Raw genomic sequence first — 18,420 nt, forward strand, 5'->3', positions numbered from 1 at the left:
AACTTTTCTCTTGGAATAATTTTCATATGGTGAAAATTGTAGGAGATAGGGTCTAGGGAGACCCAGTTTTGATCAGATGAATTCATTTGACCAACTACCATCAACCACCTTGCTAACCTTCAATTCTCTTGGCTTTCTAGGCTTATGGTAGATCATATATGCATATGATGATGAATTTTGAAGTTTCCCTTGAGAAATTTGAACAATTGGTGACATAGCTTGTTGGAGAAGTTACTCAAGATACCCAGTCAAACTAGGGTTTCCAAGGCAAATCACCTCCCAACTTTTGAAAAAAACTTGATCAATATAACATATAGAGATCATTGGGACTCATATATGATGCTTTGAAACATTTGTGGGTCAATCCATGGTTAGGCTTCTAGTCATGAGGGTCTCAAACCCTTGATATGGACTTGATAGATCAATGAGGATCATGCCCTACCTACAAAGGGGTATACATACACAAAGAGATATTTTTGATATTTTGGTTAGTAAAATGACAATATACAAGTTGATACAATCACATGGTGCTTGGTGATCTCTCTCAAAACAAACCCAATGAAAGAGGGGTAAGGGGGATGCCAAGGTATGATCCCCATGCTAATGCATATGATGAAATTGCATAAGGGCTCTTAGGGTCAAAATTGGGGTCTTACAGCTGCCCCTAGTTAAAGACGTTCTAACTGAGGAGATGAAGGTTAAAATCTTCACATCGACTAAGTAGAATGGGCTAAAATAACAACATAGTAACAAATTTTGGTTCCTAAGAGACCTTATGATGCATATGATATGTATGTAAAAAGAAAATTCTCTGTGGGGAAATGTTGCCACAAAGGAAAAGAAATCAGACAGACCAAAGATCCGCAATAGCATAACGCTTTCCGTGAGGAAACTCACTGGGGAGACAGAGGGTCTGGGGGGATAAAAGGTTACGCGTATGCAAGGCTACGACTTAAAACTGATGGACAAACTAGAGGAATTCCATAAAATGGAAAGACTCAACCATGGAAACAAAACATCTCCAGGGGATTACAAGTAGATCAGGATGAAACTGAAGTTCTTGAATCAATGCAGGGAAAAGCGATTTCACTAAGGAAAAACGCACTCAACTCAACTGGGGAAGAGATAAAATTCAACACAGGAGGAGCAAAAATTCATTATCCATTACCGGCTACTGGGTAAGGAGATAATAAAAGTCTGATAGAGAGGACACCCGTCATCGGTTAGGATGAACATATCAAGGATGACTCACTTGAAACCACCAGGAGGGAATATTCATTACCGGTTACTGGGTAAGAATAGCCTTGTTGGGGAAACCTGCAGAAATAGGATTTATAACTACCGGTTACTGGGCAGAAGATCGAAGATGAGAATACCTGTCACCGGTTAAGGTGAACATATCAATGATAGACTCAAAGGAAATAAAATCCCTCATAGGTTAAGATGTACATATCAAGGATAGTCTTGCCTGGGAATTGTTAAGGAGGCTACCCATCATTAGTTAAGATGAACATATCAAGGATAAACCAACTGAATAAAAAGTAGGAATTACATCTATCGGATACTAGATATAAGACCATCAAAGAGATAATCCGTCACCGGTGAGGATGAACCTATCAAGGATAGACTCTGTTGAGGGGAAGAAAAGGATTTACAACTACCGGTTACTGGGTAGAAGACCACAGAGAGGAGGAAATTCCTCATCGGTTACGATGAACATATCAAGGATTAACCCTTTAGGGAACAAAATAGGGATTACAACTACCTTTTTACTGGATAGAATACCAAGGATGAGAATATCCGTCATCGGTTAGGATGAACATATCAAGGATAGACCCAAGCAAGGGACGAAAATATCCGTCATTGGTTAGGATGTACATATCAAGGATATACTTCCTGGGGAAACATGAAAACAAATCCGCTAGGGAGAAAAAGTTGCTCTTGCCGAGTATTGGGCAAAAGTAAAAAACATGAGAAGAAAATTACCAGTTACTAGGTAATAGGCTCTCCGGGTACCAAAAGCATCTATCTAGGTAAGATCTAGAAAGAAAAGGTCAATCAAGGCTCAACCCAATGAGGATATATCTCAAGGGGAGTAATTCCATCCAGGTAATCAAGAGGAGAGGAAACTAAAACAATGATCATCCAAGAGGAAATAACTCAGTGGGGAAGGGAGAAAGATTAAAATATTTCTACTTAAGGGACCGACACTGTACAATTGAAGGATGACAGACGCAAGATTTGTATGGGGATAAAGTACCGCCATAACAAAGAATAAGAATCTCAGACAATGAATCAACAAATATGATTATGCAAAAATATGTAATCATGAAATTATATGAGTGTATATGTATATCTACATATATATATATGTATATGTATATGTATATGTATGTGTATATGTATGATGATTATGCTGACAAAACGATCGCAAAAGATACAAAGATGTCGCAAAAATTTGAATCATCGGTACAATCCTCAGTCAATCCACAACAAAGGGATAAAACTGCCGGAGAAAAGGGAGATCAACATCTCAAAGGCTCAACATTATCTAAGGAAAGAAGAGATTTGTCGAGGAAAGGAAATATTATCGAATCTGTAGGGAATTTTAGGTCAACACCATATTAAATGGGAGATAACCATACAAAGGATAAACACAAATAGCTGCTCAGAAACTAGGAGGAAACTCTGATTGGGAGTGAGTCGGATGGCTACTGGCGGAGAAACCAACGTGATCTGCTGAAGATCAAAATAGAAAATCAACCCTGCTGAGGAACACACAAGGGGAACTGGATCAACAAACTTGGCTAAGGATACCCGAAGGGTTATCTGCTTGGGGAACCCATAGAGCTCCACACTTAAGACTTGTTGTTTTTCAAAATTTTGTTAATATTGCTTTAAAACTGCCTCTGAAAAATTCTTGCTTTTATATGTCTAAGTAAAATGATTTTCATTAAAAAATTTAATTTCCAAAAATGATCATAATAAAATTTAAAACTATTCGCTGAAATAAATAAGAGTAGAAACATTTAGATAAAGGCACATCTTTATTTAATAGAATGGTAGTCTGTAAATGACAAGACTCCATAGATCTTTATAAAGTTGAAAATAGTAAGTTACATGGAAAATGGTTACATTGAATACAAATGATCGCTAATCCTTCTACCCTCTCTTGATGTCCGCTGTGCTTTTGACCGTTACTGGGGACGATGAATTGATGTTACCCCTTGTGCTCAACAAAGTTTCTCCAAAACTAGAAGATCAACAGCGTGCAGTTAGTTGCCAAAATCCCTAATTTTTGCATAAGTTTCCCCAAGGTCGGGTACTCAACTTATCGGGAAAATTCTTTTCTATTTTATGTCTCTAATTTTTGCCTAGACCGCCCTTTCAGGTTTTCAATCCACCGAGATGCTCATTTTTGCCTAAGTCGCCCTTTCGGGTTTTCAACTTAGCGAGTTGTTCTTTTCTTTACAATCATTGACGCTAATGTTGCAAGAGCATCTTCCAACCGGTTTTCATCTCGAGGGATGTGATGAAACTCAACTTTTGTAAAGAAAGTTGAAATCCTCCTCGCATAATCTCTCTATGGTATCAAACCGGTTTGATTCATCTCCCATTCACCTTTGATCTAATTCACAACCGAAGTTGAATCTCCAAAGACATCTAAATATTTGATTATGAGATCAATGGCCGCTTCGGGTCCCATAATGCAAGCTTCATATTCTGCCATGTTGTTTGTACATTTGAAAGTCAATCTAGTTGTAAATGGAAAATGCGTGCCTTGAGGAGTAATAATTGTAACACCTCAAAATTTGCCCTCCTCTTCTTGAGACTAGCTTGACACATTTCATGTCATATTTTAGAGCATTAGGCATTTCATTTTTTCATATCATTTGAAAGTGAGAAATTCATCCTCCAAAGTCTTTTCAGAAGATGGGAAGTTACATGATTCAAGCCTGAGGGTTTTCTATGAATTGATGATCAACCATCTAAGGGTTTGCACTTCAATTAGGGTTTCCTGATGCTTCAAAGGTCTTGAGCATCATCTTATCTGCAAGGGTATATCACCATTATCATGGTTCTATCATCATCAAGGGTTTCATTGTTCATTCTCAAGTTCCTTTGAATTAGGGTTCTGACCTCTAGTCAACCCTAATCAATGACTTTCTTCCAACTAGGGTTTCTAAAAGAGATGATGTATTTTCTGGGGATGAGGGTCACATGATTGTTATGAGGAGCTTACATGAGCTATGGTTTCATTCTGGAGCAATTTCCCCAGGTGATGGAGGCTCAAGCTGATTAGGGCATTTCAAGGTCATCTGAGGACCAAAAAGTCAACTGTGCAGTCAACTGAGGGCTATGAGGTGTGGAAATGAGTTGAGAAACCTAAATCATGTTCAAAAGAGGTTCATTTGTCAGTTTAAACATCTATCTTGAAGATTTTGAAGTCATGGCAATAGTTTCCAAAAATGGAAAGTGACCTATAATTTCAAGTTTCCCAAAATGGCAAGTTTTTGGTCCACATTCAACTTGACTTATCAACATCAGAGAAGTTTCAAATGGATTTTTGGTGAACAAGAAAGTTGTATATCTTTGTCTCCCCTTTCCAAAAAGTCCCAATTCATGTCCATATGATGATTAGTTGAGAAGTTATGGCCAAATGATCACAAGGTGTGCATGGAAGTTCAAAGTGACATAACTTTTGATACAAAACTCCAAATTGATCCACTCTTTTTGCAAAATACTCCTCATGATCAATACATTTCAAATCAATCATTGCCATTCATGAGAGAAGCTTGTATGCTCACGATTTCATTCATGACCATTTTGGAGGGAAATTTTACAATTCAAATTTGGTTAAAGATTCAAGCAAATTAACCATTCCATCATGTTTATTGGTTGATTTTAAGTGGATTTGAAGCTCAGCATGACACTGTTCACGTGTAGCATGGCCACATAAGCGCACATTTGCATTTTTGGCATTTCACCTCATATCTCTCTAATCATGATTAGCCAATGCTTAATTTTGATTTCAGCATGATTAGCACATCATATAAATAGCAAACCCTAACTGTAATTGAAGAGGATAACAGAATTCAGATATGAAAATCTCAAATTCCCTCCAAATTCTCTCTCTTCGAAATTTAAATTTCTTCACACAAACCTTCAATCTCTTTGCATATTCATGATCCTTGTGTAATTTTGAGCAAGATTCATCATCTGGATTGGACAATTGAGCAAGATTTTGTGCAAATTCAAGTGCATCACATGTTAATGGAAGCTTGAAATTGAGCTGGATCTAGGTGATTTCAACTGTTAATTCTTGCACAAAGCTTCAAGACATAAGCATAAGGACACGACTCTGAAAGCTTAAGGACACGATTCTGAAAGCTTAAGGACACGATTTCAACCACTTCCAATTTCAGGTGATCCAAATTCGATCCTCTAATTTTGTTGTTTTCTTGCCATAAATGTGTAGATCTCTTTGTGCTGAGCATGCTGATAGGTTTAGTTTTGAAAATGGTTAGGAAATGAACGTGTATGATGAACTTTCTGTTTTGATGTCAAAAAAGTTTTGCTTCGATCCAGAAATTATAGTATGATCTAGATAAATTGAATATGATATTTGAACTCCTGGTTGAAAGATCTTTCGAATGATGTACAATCCATGCATTTCTGGAAAGTTTTATTGATCTCCGCCGCCTGGATGGCCGGAGAAGACGGTTGTTTCCGCCGTCTGCAACTGGCTAGGGTTTTGACCATGTGTGCTTCCATGTGGCGCTTCGTGTCATTTCCATTGGTTAGGATTTGTTTGACTGATCTGCGTGTACCGTTGAACGCTGACGTTGCGTGCCCTGTATTAAATGAAACGCTGCGTTTCACTTATGCTGAGTTGTTGCTGACTGTTTCGCTTGCGTGTTTATTCTATTGGATGCCACGCTTTGACCGGGCCTTGTGTGTCATTGACCTATTGACCATGCATGCTGATTGTATTAATGAAAAAGTGTGTGTTCACCTTTAAAATATGGTCCGTTTGATTGATTTCTCGCGCCTAATCATGTGGCTCATGTTAATTCTGAGTTTATTTAAATTTTATTTTCCCTCCATTTCATTTTAATATTTCATATTATTTCATTCATCTTTAAAAAATCATAAAAAATAGTAAAATAGTCCAAATTGACTCCATTTTTTTTTTCACAATCTTGTTTTGATGTCTAGTTTTATATAGGATTAATTTCATGATTTGTTTGTTTCTGGATTTTTATTTTGGTAATTTTTGATTGAACCTTATGCTATTTTGGTCATGTGTATTCAATACCTTGTGAAATATTATGTGTTGATTCAATTGATCTAAATTTTGCATGCTTGATCCTCACATGTGATATGAATTTTTGAGCACTGGTTTGAATTTTTTCTCATTTGTTTTCATTGTTTTTGACACATGAAGATATAATGTGACAATTTGTGTCACATTTTTGGCATTCAATTTGTGCATTTTTTTCACCTATCATTTCAATCTTTCTGGATCTGATTATTTGCATATTGTTTGTACATAACACGAGGAACTTACATAAAAAATTTCAAGGTCATTGCATGCTTTTCTGTTTTGATTTGGATTTTCTAATTTGGATGTCCATTTTGTGCTCATTTGCTTGCCTTTGCCTTACATTGATCATTTGATGCCTTTGCCTTATGAATTGATATTGGTCCTTTTGAGGACATCTTGTTGATTGTTTGAATGTGCAATATGCAAAAGATTGACTTCTGTTTTGATCATTTGGTTTGGTTTTGGACCTAGTCTTTGTACTAGTGTTTTGTACATGAACTAACATTGATTTGTGTTTCAGGTTTGGACACTTAGCATTAATGGTTGAGTTTCTCACCTTTTGAGATGCAAATTGGATTGTGTTCTGACTTCTTTGTGTTTTATAGGGATTTAAGTTGATGTGTTGAGCTCATTGCTTCATTTGATTGTTTGAACATTGCTCATTGAATTGTGTAACGGTTGGACTGTTTGTCTGTTTGTTTTCTGATTGGTTGTCTGAGATCTTAACTGTTTAGCTTTTGTACAGGTACATTAGTTGCTAGCTTTTAGCTCTTGCTTGAGCTTTGGATTGTGGTTGATACACCACTTAGGTAGTTATTCTCTTACTCCATGTAGTCTGGAAGTCCTGTCACCTTTTTGGCAGGCATTTTGCTGGCTGAAGTCCTCCTTAAGAGGCTCTGTTTGTGATTGTTTACATTTGTGCCAAAGACCTCCAAGTGAGGCATGTTACTTGTTAAGTCCTCCTAAGTGAAGAGGCAATTGATGGATAAAAGGGATTAGCGATCAATCCCCCGTTTTTCAATGAGTCGTTCGTTATGCTCTCACTACGTGCTGATGCTCTTGAACATGTACCCAAGATCTTTGTCTAGAGTCTGTCAAGTGGAATAGGGTCCCTCTTTCTAGATCCCCATGCTTTCTTTGATATGAGCTCACCCTGGCCAGGGTTAAGAGCATGAGGTCTCATCCTCATTTCCATCTTTGATCAGCTTCACCCTAACTCTCAATGTTAGTGGTTAAGAGCTATAAACTACCCTTGTACAGTTTTGCTTGTTTGTCGAGGTTGATATGACCCCTCTTGACTAAAGCCTACCCATTGCTTGGGCCTCTTGTGTGGATATAGTGAGTGATGCTTGTTCACTTATGTTAATGTGTTTATCTGCTTTCCTCTTCTCATCTCCATTTCTGTAGGAGTTGTATGATTGACTTCTGAGGAAGTAGGATGCATGTTGGAGACCTCAAATTAGGGATTATTGTTTGCATGACAACTATTAGGCTCGAGTCAGTCTCCCTATTAGTTTGTTGTTACCCTGGTCTCTGGTTAGGAGAATGTTGTACCCCTGTTAAGGGGAACTACGTCGCCCTGATTCTCATACCAGATGAGATACGTAGGCAGGAGGTTGCGAGCAATCTCTCCGGGCACCCTTTTTCTTTATCACCCATTTGTTTTTGTGTGTGTGGTCACCCTTTTCTTTTTTTTGGGTCTGTGTTGGTTCAACCCTTTCTTTTTTGTTGTTTTGTGTGTGTGTATCCTTTGTTTGTCTTCTTTGGTGTGAGTACCTGGTTGTTCAACGTGTGCATGTGTGGTATGTTCATACCTTGGGGAATTTCTTCTGCTACTTGGGATTCACCTATATTGATTTGGGGTTCACATTTCGGGGTTTAACTGTATCACTTGGGGTTCATTTATGACGATGGTCATTCATATTGGGGTTTATCTTTGGGGGTTCATCTTTGGGATATTTGATTACTTTGTTGAGATTTGTCCTGATAACCTTTTCTTTGGTGTTCGCTGGTTAGCGTTTGTTATTTGTTTGGAGTCGGATGTAAGTCCATGTATTGGCATTCTGTTTCATGTTTGTGTTGATTGTTTGGAGTCGGATGTAAGTCGATATATTGGCATTCTGTTTCCTTTTGAGTGTTTCTTTTGACGTCTCTGCGTCGCTTTTTGGTGTTTTGTTTCGGCGTGCGTTAGCCGAGCTACGAGTGCTCTGATTCTTCCTTTGGATAGAGAAGATACGTAGGCATAGGATGCGATGTCCTAGCGAGCATGTTCCCCATTTCCCCGAACTACGTTGACTCTGATGTTTGTTTCTGACAAACTACGTAGGCCCAGGATGCGACATCCTGCCGAGTCCACTTCCTCCATTTTCTTTCACCTGTTTTATTATTCCAGTTTGTGCAATTTCTTTGAGCATTTTGTTAGCAACCTTTTCCTATTCTTTGAGCTATCTTTTGACCGTGAATCCCGTCGAGTACGGCGGACGTGAGGGGTGCTAATACCTTCCCATGGCGTAACCGACTCCCGTACCTTGTAATCTCTGGTCGTAAGACCGTTCCTTTCCATTTCTTAGGTTAGTCATGCGTTTCCTTTCCGTCATAGGATGAATAGCGTCGGTGGCGGCTCTGTAAACTATTTTTTTTCCGCCGGTTGTTTTTTCGCGTTGCGACAATAATCACTGCCCCAATGCCATTACCATACTGATTAACAACTCCATCAAATACCATGCCCCAACGGGAACCAGGTTTTGGCCCTTCTTCAAGCAATGGTTCATCACAATCTTTCATTTTCAAGTACAAGATCTCTTCATCAGGAAAATCATACTGCACTGACTGATAATCTTCAATTGGTTGGTGAGCCAAATGGTCAGCCAAGATACTACCTTTGATCGGTTTCTGAGATCGGTAATCAATATCATACTCTGATAACAACATCTGCCAACGGGCAATTCTCCCAGTTAAAGCAGGCTTCTCAAAAATATACTTGATTGGATACATTTTGGATATCAACCAAGTGGTATGATTCAACATATACTGACGCAGAGTCGGTGAACTTCTTACTAGGGTAGTAAATATCAAATTCTTTCTTTCTAGTCTTATCTTGCTGACCAAGAACACAACCCATACTATCTTCAAGCACATTCAAATACATGATCAATGGTCTTCCTTCCACAGGTGGAGACAAAATCGGAGGTTCAAGAAAATATTCTTTGATACTATCAAAAGCTTTCTGGAGGTCTTCGGTCCAATCACAAGACTGATCTTTTCGAAGAAGCTTGAATATAGGCGAACATGTGGCAGTCATGTGTGAAATGAATCTTGAGATATAATTCAAGCGGTCGAGAAAACCTATGACTTGATTCTCAATTTTGGGCGCAGGCATCTCTTGTATTGCTTTGACCTTGGTACGATCAACCTCAATACCCTTCTTGCTGACAATAAAGCCCCACAACTTACTTGAATGAACACCAAAAGTACAGTTATTGGGATTCAAGTAGAGTTTATAATTCCTCAAACGCTGGAATAGCTTCAACAAATGCTCAATATGTTCCTATTTATCAATTGATTTAGAAATCATGTCATCGATATAAACTTCAATCTCTTTATGCATCATATCATGAAAATAGGTAGTCATTGCTCTTTGGTAAGTTGCACCAGCATTCTTTAAACCGAAAGGCATCACTCTATAATAGAGTGTTCCCCAAGGTATAATGAATGTGGTCTTCTCCATATCTTCTGGTGCCATCTTAATCTGATTATATCCGGAAAATCAATCCATAAATGAAAAGAGTTTGAATTTAGTAGTGTTATCTACCAAGATATCAATGTGTGGCAGAGGGAAATCATCTTTCGGAGTGGCTTTATTCAAATCTCTATAGTCAACACACATGCGTACTTTTCCATCTTTCTTCGGCACAAGCACAATATTGGCCACCCATTGCGGATACTCATCGGTCACAAGGAAACCGACATCAATTTGGTTTTACACCTCCTCCTCTTTAATATTTATTACCATATCAGGATGCGTTCTCCTCAACTTCTGCTTGACTGGCGGGCATTTTAGCTTCAACGGCAATCTATGCTCCACAATCTCAGAATCTAAACCAGGCATATCTTGATAGGACCAAGCAAACACATCTGAATACTCTCGGAGAAGATCAACCAACCCCTTCTTCGTATCTGGACACAGTCGAGACCCAATCTTGACTTCCTTCACATCATCCTTAGAACCCAAGTTGACTAACTCAATCTTCTCTTCAAATGGCTGAATGGCTTTTTCATCATGCTTAGGAAGACGAGACAATTTATCACTCACTTCTTCATCACTTTCCTCCTCGGCCTCAAACACAGGGAATTCAAATTTTGGAGAAGGAGAATGATCATTGTATTCAATGGGGTTAGGAACCAACCTACATAATGATTTGATATTTTGATTATAAAGAAGTGAGTTTGTGACCAAATATTATGCAGATGGACAATTATATTATTTATTTATGTTTTTTGTGATTACCATTTTTAGAATAAAGCAAAAAGTAAAAACAAAAACATCATAGATGTGGATGAATAGAATTAATTTTATTAATGATCAATTTCAAAATGCCCAAACAATGTTCACTTCTCCCCTAGGCATATGAGAAGGATTTTTTTTGAAACATATAAAGGCAATTACTTAGTTCGATGCAAAATAACCGGAATATCAACAGCAGTTCAATTGTTGCAAGCCTTTCCATGCGTCATAAAATTCGTGTAGTCTTCCTCTTCGTTATGCTCTAGCACAACAGCTAAGCGTTATTCATTTCCATGAATGAACCCTCCGCTATGGAAGCTAAGTTACATATCCTCAGACCTTGGAGTTGATGAACCTTATTGAAAGCCCATACCAGTTCTACCCTTGTTGTCGGAGACTTCTACCATGCGCCCCCACTGATTTACATTGCCTTCTTCAACAATCTTCCTTGCATCCTTCAATGAGGCCATAGGTGCCCCGACTCTATTTTCAGCAACAATAGATAAGGCTTGGAATGGAGTTCGAACCTCATCCCCAGCTTCAACGTAAGAGAAAAATGACAGGTGGCTAACCAACAACTCCTTTTTCCCGCCAACAATTACAAGCTTTTCATTCTTGATAAATTTGAGCTTCTAATGCAATATGGAGTTAACAGCTCCCACCTTATAGATCCATGGCCTTCCCAACAGACAACTGTAGGCCAGGTGGATATCGATTACTTGAAAAGTAATCTAGAAATCACTCGGACCTATCTTTACTGGATGGTCCACTTCACCAATAACTGTTTTGTATGAACCGTCAAAAGCTTTGACGATTACACCGATATACCTCATGGCGTTCCTTGATATGATAGCTTTGACAGAGTTGACTCTGGCAACACATTTAGTGATGACCCAGTGTCAACAAAGACATTAGACAGAGCATCATCTTTGCAATTCATAGAGATATGCAAAGCCAAGTTATGAGATTGTTGCAGGAAGTGATGTTAGCCATAATATGATCGAACTGATCCACCGTAACATCATGTTCCACAAACGCTTGCTCTAGAACTCTTTGCAGTGCTTCTTTGTGCGCTTCTGAATTCATTAGCAAAGACAATACAAAATTTTTTGAGGGGGTTTCGAGCAACTACTCCACTATATTAAACTCACTCTTTTTGATCAGACGAAGTACCTCATCATCATGATTAGCCTTCAAATAGCTGGATTCACCAGACTGACCTTTTGAAGCACTAACCGGATCTACAACAGGCACTTCCAGTTTCTTACTGACAGTTGATTCTTCTTTATCTTTTGGGAACACCGACCCAAACACATGACCACTTCGAGTCACCTTGGTAACATCAGCAATGCTCATTACAGAGCTGGTCGTAGGCATTGAGACCTCTTGACCATCCTTCATCATTGTTGAATTGTACTGATACGGAATAGCTTTATCAGATGAATATGGGATTGGACCCGCTAACCGTATGACCAACGGAGAAACCGATCTGTTACTGACATTGTTACTGTTACTGTTGTCATACTGAATCAACATTCTCTCGGTATTCTTGAAAACGGGCACTATGAACAATTTGAATCATGCCCTCATCCATCAACCGTTGGATGTCCCTTTTCACAATCATACAACCCCTCGGGTTGACACTGCAGATAGCACAACCGTCATGGTCAAGCTCATAATCACTCACGATACAAATGTCCTTATGCATCGTTACCAAAGACCTTCTGATGAAACAAACATCAATCACTTTAAACTCCCCAGGACAACCGTCCACCATATTAACAGAACAATTCCCATGAGCGGGCAATGGATTTGCTTTCACATTGGGGGCACGGTCCTCGAAGGATACCATTCCACTCTTTATCAGCTTCTGAACCTCATACTTGAGTGGATAGAAGTTCTCAATGTCATGTCCGGGTGCTCCTTGGTGAAAAGCACAATAGAGTTCAGGCTTGTACCACCATGGAAGTGGTTCAGGTATTTGTGGCGGATTCCTCAGTTGGAGTAGGTTCTTGAGAACCAAAGACGGATACAGTTCTGCATATGTCATAGGAATCGGGTCAAAAGAGACCTTCTTCCCCTCAAAATTTTGCTGAAGATGATTGTTGGTATTGTTGTTGTTGTAGGTGTTTGCTCGTTGTTGTGGTTGTTGTTGTTGACGTTGTTGTTGTTGTTGAATTGGTGTTGATTGACTATTCGAAAATACTGGAATTTCCGAGGATACTTGATGATGGTGTTGACGGGATGGTTGACACTTTCTGATCTGAGGTCTCCTCTTCCTCTTATTAGAAATTGCATTAGCTTCACTATCTTTCTTCTTCCAAAAATTGTTGCCATATCTCTTACTTAATGATGCCTCCTCCTTTGACAAACGTCCTTCACGGACACCTTCCTCAAGCCTCATCCCCATATTTAACATTTCGGTAAAGTCACTAGGGGCACTGGAAATAATACGTTCATAATAAAATGAACTCAGGGTCTTCAAAAATATTTTTGTCATTTCCTTCTCCTCTAAAGGAGGAGTGATCTGAGCAGCCAATTCTCTCAATCTCTGCCCATAGATCTAAGACATAGATCTCAGCTGGTCTCTATCAGGCACCATATCCACGTTGTACTTATATTGTTTTACAAAAGCTTTTCCTAAGTCGTTGAAAGTGGGAATGCTTGCACTGTCCAAACCCATATACCAACGGAACACATCACCGGTCAAACTATCTTTGAAGTAGTGTATCAACAGTTGATCATTGTCAGTTTGGGTAAACATCTTGCGGGCATACATCACTAGATGGCTGAGCGGACATGTGTTTCCTTTGTATTTTTCAAAATCAGGCACTTTGAACTTCATTGGAATCTTTCACATTCAGCACCAGACATAACTCGACAACACTCTTTCCAAATAAGTCCTTACCTCTCAACGTCTTAGTAGCGATAAATTCATGATCATCAAGCTTTTGACAAGCTAGAAATCAATTAACACGATTGACCACCGCGCTTTTATTGTTTCCAAGGGAAAAGGGAAAAAGTAAGAACAAAATCCAATAAGTAAGAAGTTTTCAAATAAAAACTAGTAAAAGTCAGAGATCACAGGTAAGGGGGTTTGTTACACAGAGGGAAGGTGTTAGCACCCAAAGTGTCATAGGTACTCCTAGGGAGCCCTTTTTGTGTGCATATGTATTTTGTACAAAGTGATGTTTACAAACAAATAGAATGGGGGGATGAGAAAAGAATTCATTAATTATATTTTTTTGTTTGACAAGACCTTCGGTCTTGTGCGTACGTACCAACATAAAAATGAGGGATCAAAACCTCGTAGTTCGTGATACAAATTTCAAAATGGATGTATTGATTTTAACAAAATTTAAGTTTTAAAGGCACAAAGGCCTAAAATAATTTGAATGAGTTAGTTCTTTTTAACTTTTTGAAAGTTTAAGTCAAATATAATTAAGTTTATTCACAAGTTTGATTTAAGAAAATAAGTTTGAAAATGCAATGGCATAAGGCTAAAGTTTCTATCTCTTTTTGCAAAAGGGGTCAAAGTTTTAGAACAAAAATAGTTCACACAAAGAAGATTTTGAAAATGGAGGGAGAGATTTTGAAATTAAAGAAATTGGGAGAAGATGAAGAGACTATCCTATGCACAAAATTTAAAAGTTTAGAGTTGAAAAGATCTGACCAAATGGGTAGCAATCCAATAGACAAAAATGTCAATAGAAACCCAAAATTCCCTTGGACTTTTAGAATCAAGGAACACACAAATGCACAATTGTATTATCTTGAAGAGCAAAGGCATCAAAAAGAAAGCCCATGTAACAGATGAATTCCACAAGTCACAGGTTCAAAATAACAACTTCACAATGATCATGTTGCAGATGAATCTTAGAGAGATCTTCTAAGATGTATCAGATTAATTTTCAAATTGCAAGCACTTGGTTCTTCACAAATTGGCATTGGCCAAGTCCTTTAGCTTAGGGAGGTTGCCTAGATTCTAAGTCCATTTGCTCAAGATCAAGCCAACAGTCCACTCAAAAGTTTTTTAGGGTTTTTGTTGTTATTATGTACATTAATGGTCAAATACCACACAAACAAAGTAACACAAACAAAATATATCACACAATATGGTCTAAATGGACAAAGTGAAAATTACACTAACATAAACAATTAGAATGATATGTACAATGGCAAATGAAATAAAGTGCTAAAAGTAAATTGCATTAAAGTAAAAGCTTGAAATTAAAAGTTAATGGTTAGTAAGTTAGAAGTTAGTTTTGTTTTGCTTTTCATTTCAAGACACTCTTTGGAGAACACTCAACTCACTTATCACAAGCATGGATCCTTGAATCAAAACGTCTTCCAAAGCAAGTAAAGAAGGCCAAGTTTCCACACAATACCATGAAAGAGGGGAGACTTAGAATCTCACTAGCTAGAATGCTTATGCCTTTTGTGTCACAAATTTAGCGCTATGTTAAGCAATCGTAATTGGACTTATGTAGAAGTTACAACTATTTGAGGTCGGGCAATAGACTTTTGGTGTTAATTCATGTTGGAGACATAATATTATGAACTATGCTCATGAAACATACCACACACAAAAATATGCAAAAGGTGTGGCCTAATCTCATCCATACTCATGTCAATTTTTCAATCAACTAGATTCAGGACTTTGAGATGTAATAGGCCAAATGGAAATGAATGGATGAAGAAGGGGAATTAGATGAATAGGGAAGGGGATGAATGAGATCACAAATTGGTCAAAGGAGGACTTTTAACAAATTAATAACATTCATTCATTTTGGGAGATGGAATGTACATTCCATCAATCCCCTAAATCCAATGATATTAATTTGACAAATTCAAATCAACCTTGACCAAGACCCAACAACAAACAAGTAAACTCAATTCAGTCAATACAAATGGTCAACAAAATTAAATTGGCATTTATTCAATTAAGCATAATAAAATAGTGCATTTAATTCAAATATATTTTGTCCAATTTCTAAAATCTCATCAAAACACCAAAGAAATGACCATGAGATTTATCATAGGTTAAACAAGGTCAAAGGACCTTGGAGAAAAAATATCATAATTTTTGGACATTTAAAAATATTTTTAAGCAATTAAAAACAAATGCAAAATCAATTAATTCATGAAAAATATTCATAATGTTCCAAAAAATAATTTTAATTCAGAATATGAAAGAGAAAAACATTTGAATTTTTTTTGTGAAAGTCCCATATTTTTTGGATCAATGTTAAATTTAATATGAATTATTGAAAAAATGCAATAAAAAAATCAAAAAATGTAAATTACGTGGACCATCAGATCTCCCTTATTAATTGAGGTGGCAGATCTGATGATCTAAAACGCGCGCTCCACATGTTCTCTAGTCAACCGCGTGGCAAATGAGGTAATCACAAGGAACGATCAAGATTAGAACATGAGACATGGATCCTATGGTTCAGAGGTTGGCCAAGTCATCGTCGGAGCCATAGCTCCGGTCATCTTCTCCGGTGAACCTCACCGGACTAGTCAACATAAACCATCACGAAAAAAGAAACAGGGACATGATCTTAAAGAGAAAATGGCACTGAGCTCGAATCTGACCTCCAATTACTCCAATTCCAAATATATTAAGAGATATGTGGGCGTGCATAGGCCCATGAAATGATAGCTGAAGGTCCAAAATTGCATATCAGATGGTTTGAAGTTATCTTAGATTGCAAGGCACATGTACATTGATGCTTGAAGATTGATCCATGCCAAAAGTTATCTTAGATTGCAAGGCACATGTACATTGATGCTTGAAGATTGATCCATGCCAAATGATATCATCATGTACATTGATGCCTGAAGTTATCTTAGATTGCAAGGCACATGTACATTGAAGATTGATCCATGCCAAATGATATCAGGCTGTTTAAGCCTATGCATTTCAAGTCCAAAATGAGTGAGTTTGAGCTCTTTGGAAAGGTGAGATCAAGAGTAACAAGTTTGATGTTGAACAATTTTTAATTTGGAGCTTAGAACTTGGAGAAACTTAAGGTGGAAGTTTGGAAAACTTTGACATATCAAAATTTTTCTAAGTGTCAAGCCATATATCTCAATATTCCACCTTGCTTAACTTTTTATATGAGCTTCAAATGAGAAAAGTGTCTTCATCAAAGGTTTGTATCTCTCTCAAAGACCTTCAAAATGGTCACCAATTTCATGTCATTTGGATTTGAAATGATAGAGTTATGCATTTTTGAAGTTTGGCAAAATCACTTGATCAATGATATAGGTCAAAAGTGACCTATAATGTAGCCTCATATCACATGCTCAAAAAAGTTGAATTAGCTCCCACTCCAAACATCAAATTTGAAGTAGACACATTTAATTTGATTGTGCAACTTTGAAATCTTTCATATCATACAAATTTAGTAATTTATGGCCTTGGGAAGTTGACTTTCAAATTAGGGTTTAGACAAAATGACCTATAATGTTTCAACATAGAAAATGATTTTCCAAGCAAAAATAGCTCTAGGTCTCAACATGAAATTTGTTTATAATGTCATTTAGAGTATGTTTTATTTTGGAATAATTTTCATATGGTGAAAATTGTAGGAGATAGGATCTAGGGAGACCCAATTTTGATCAGATGAATTCATCTGGCCAACCACCACCAACCAACTTGCTAATTTCCAATTCTCTAGACTTTCTTGGCTCATGGTAGATCATATATGAATAAGATGATGAAATTTGAAGTATCCCTTGAGAAATTTGATCAATTGGTGAGATAGCTTGTTGGAGAAGTTACTCAAGATACCCAGTGAAACTAGGGTTTCCAAGGCAAATCACCCTCAAACTCTTGAAGAAAACTTGAGCAATATCAGATGTAGAGATCATTGGGAGTCATCAATGATGTTATTAACCATTCTTGAATCAATTATTGGTTGTTCTCTTTGTTCGTGAGGGTCTCAATCCCTAGATGTCATCTTGATGAATCAATTAGATCATGCCCTACCTACAAAAGAGTTAGATATATGCAAAGACATATTTTTGGTAATTTAGTCAGTAAAATGATAATATACAAGTATGATATAATCACAATATCCATGTTGGAAGATCTCTCCCAACACAAACCCAATGAAGGAAAGGGTAAGGAGGATGCCAAGGCATGATTCCAATGCTAATGCTTATGATGAAATTGCATGAGGGATCTTAGGGTCAACATTGGGGTCTTACAGTCTTCAATTCCTTGTGCAGCTCAAGAAACTGATCCTTCCTTTCGTCCAATTTCTCATAAACATTCGGACCCTCAGACGGCTCGAAATGATAAATGGTGTCCTCTACAAAAGGTATAGTGTGCACAACGGGAGGTGGCACAGACATGATCGGGCTAGATGCCGGCATGGAAGAAAGAGTAGGCACAAAGCCTTCAGGCATGATGTTTGGAAGCATTCCCCACGGGAATTCAGGAGGCATAGCAAGCGCAAAGTGAGCGGTCGCAGCGGACATGGTAGAGGTAGCCACCTCTGAAATAACAATCCTTTTAGGAGGAGGAGTTGCGGTGTTGGAGAAGACTGGCTTTGTATAGCCAATACTTACTCCA

Source organism: Lathyrus oleraceus, chromosome 2, assembly GCF_024323335.1.
Source record: "Lathyrus oleraceus cultivar Zhongwan6 chromosome 2, CAAS_Psat_ZW6_1.0, whole genome shotgun sequence".
In the NCBI taxonomy this organism is placed as follows: domain Eukaryota; kingdom Viridiplantae; phylum Streptophyta; class Magnoliopsida; order Fabales; family Fabaceae; genus Lathyrus; species Lathyrus oleraceus.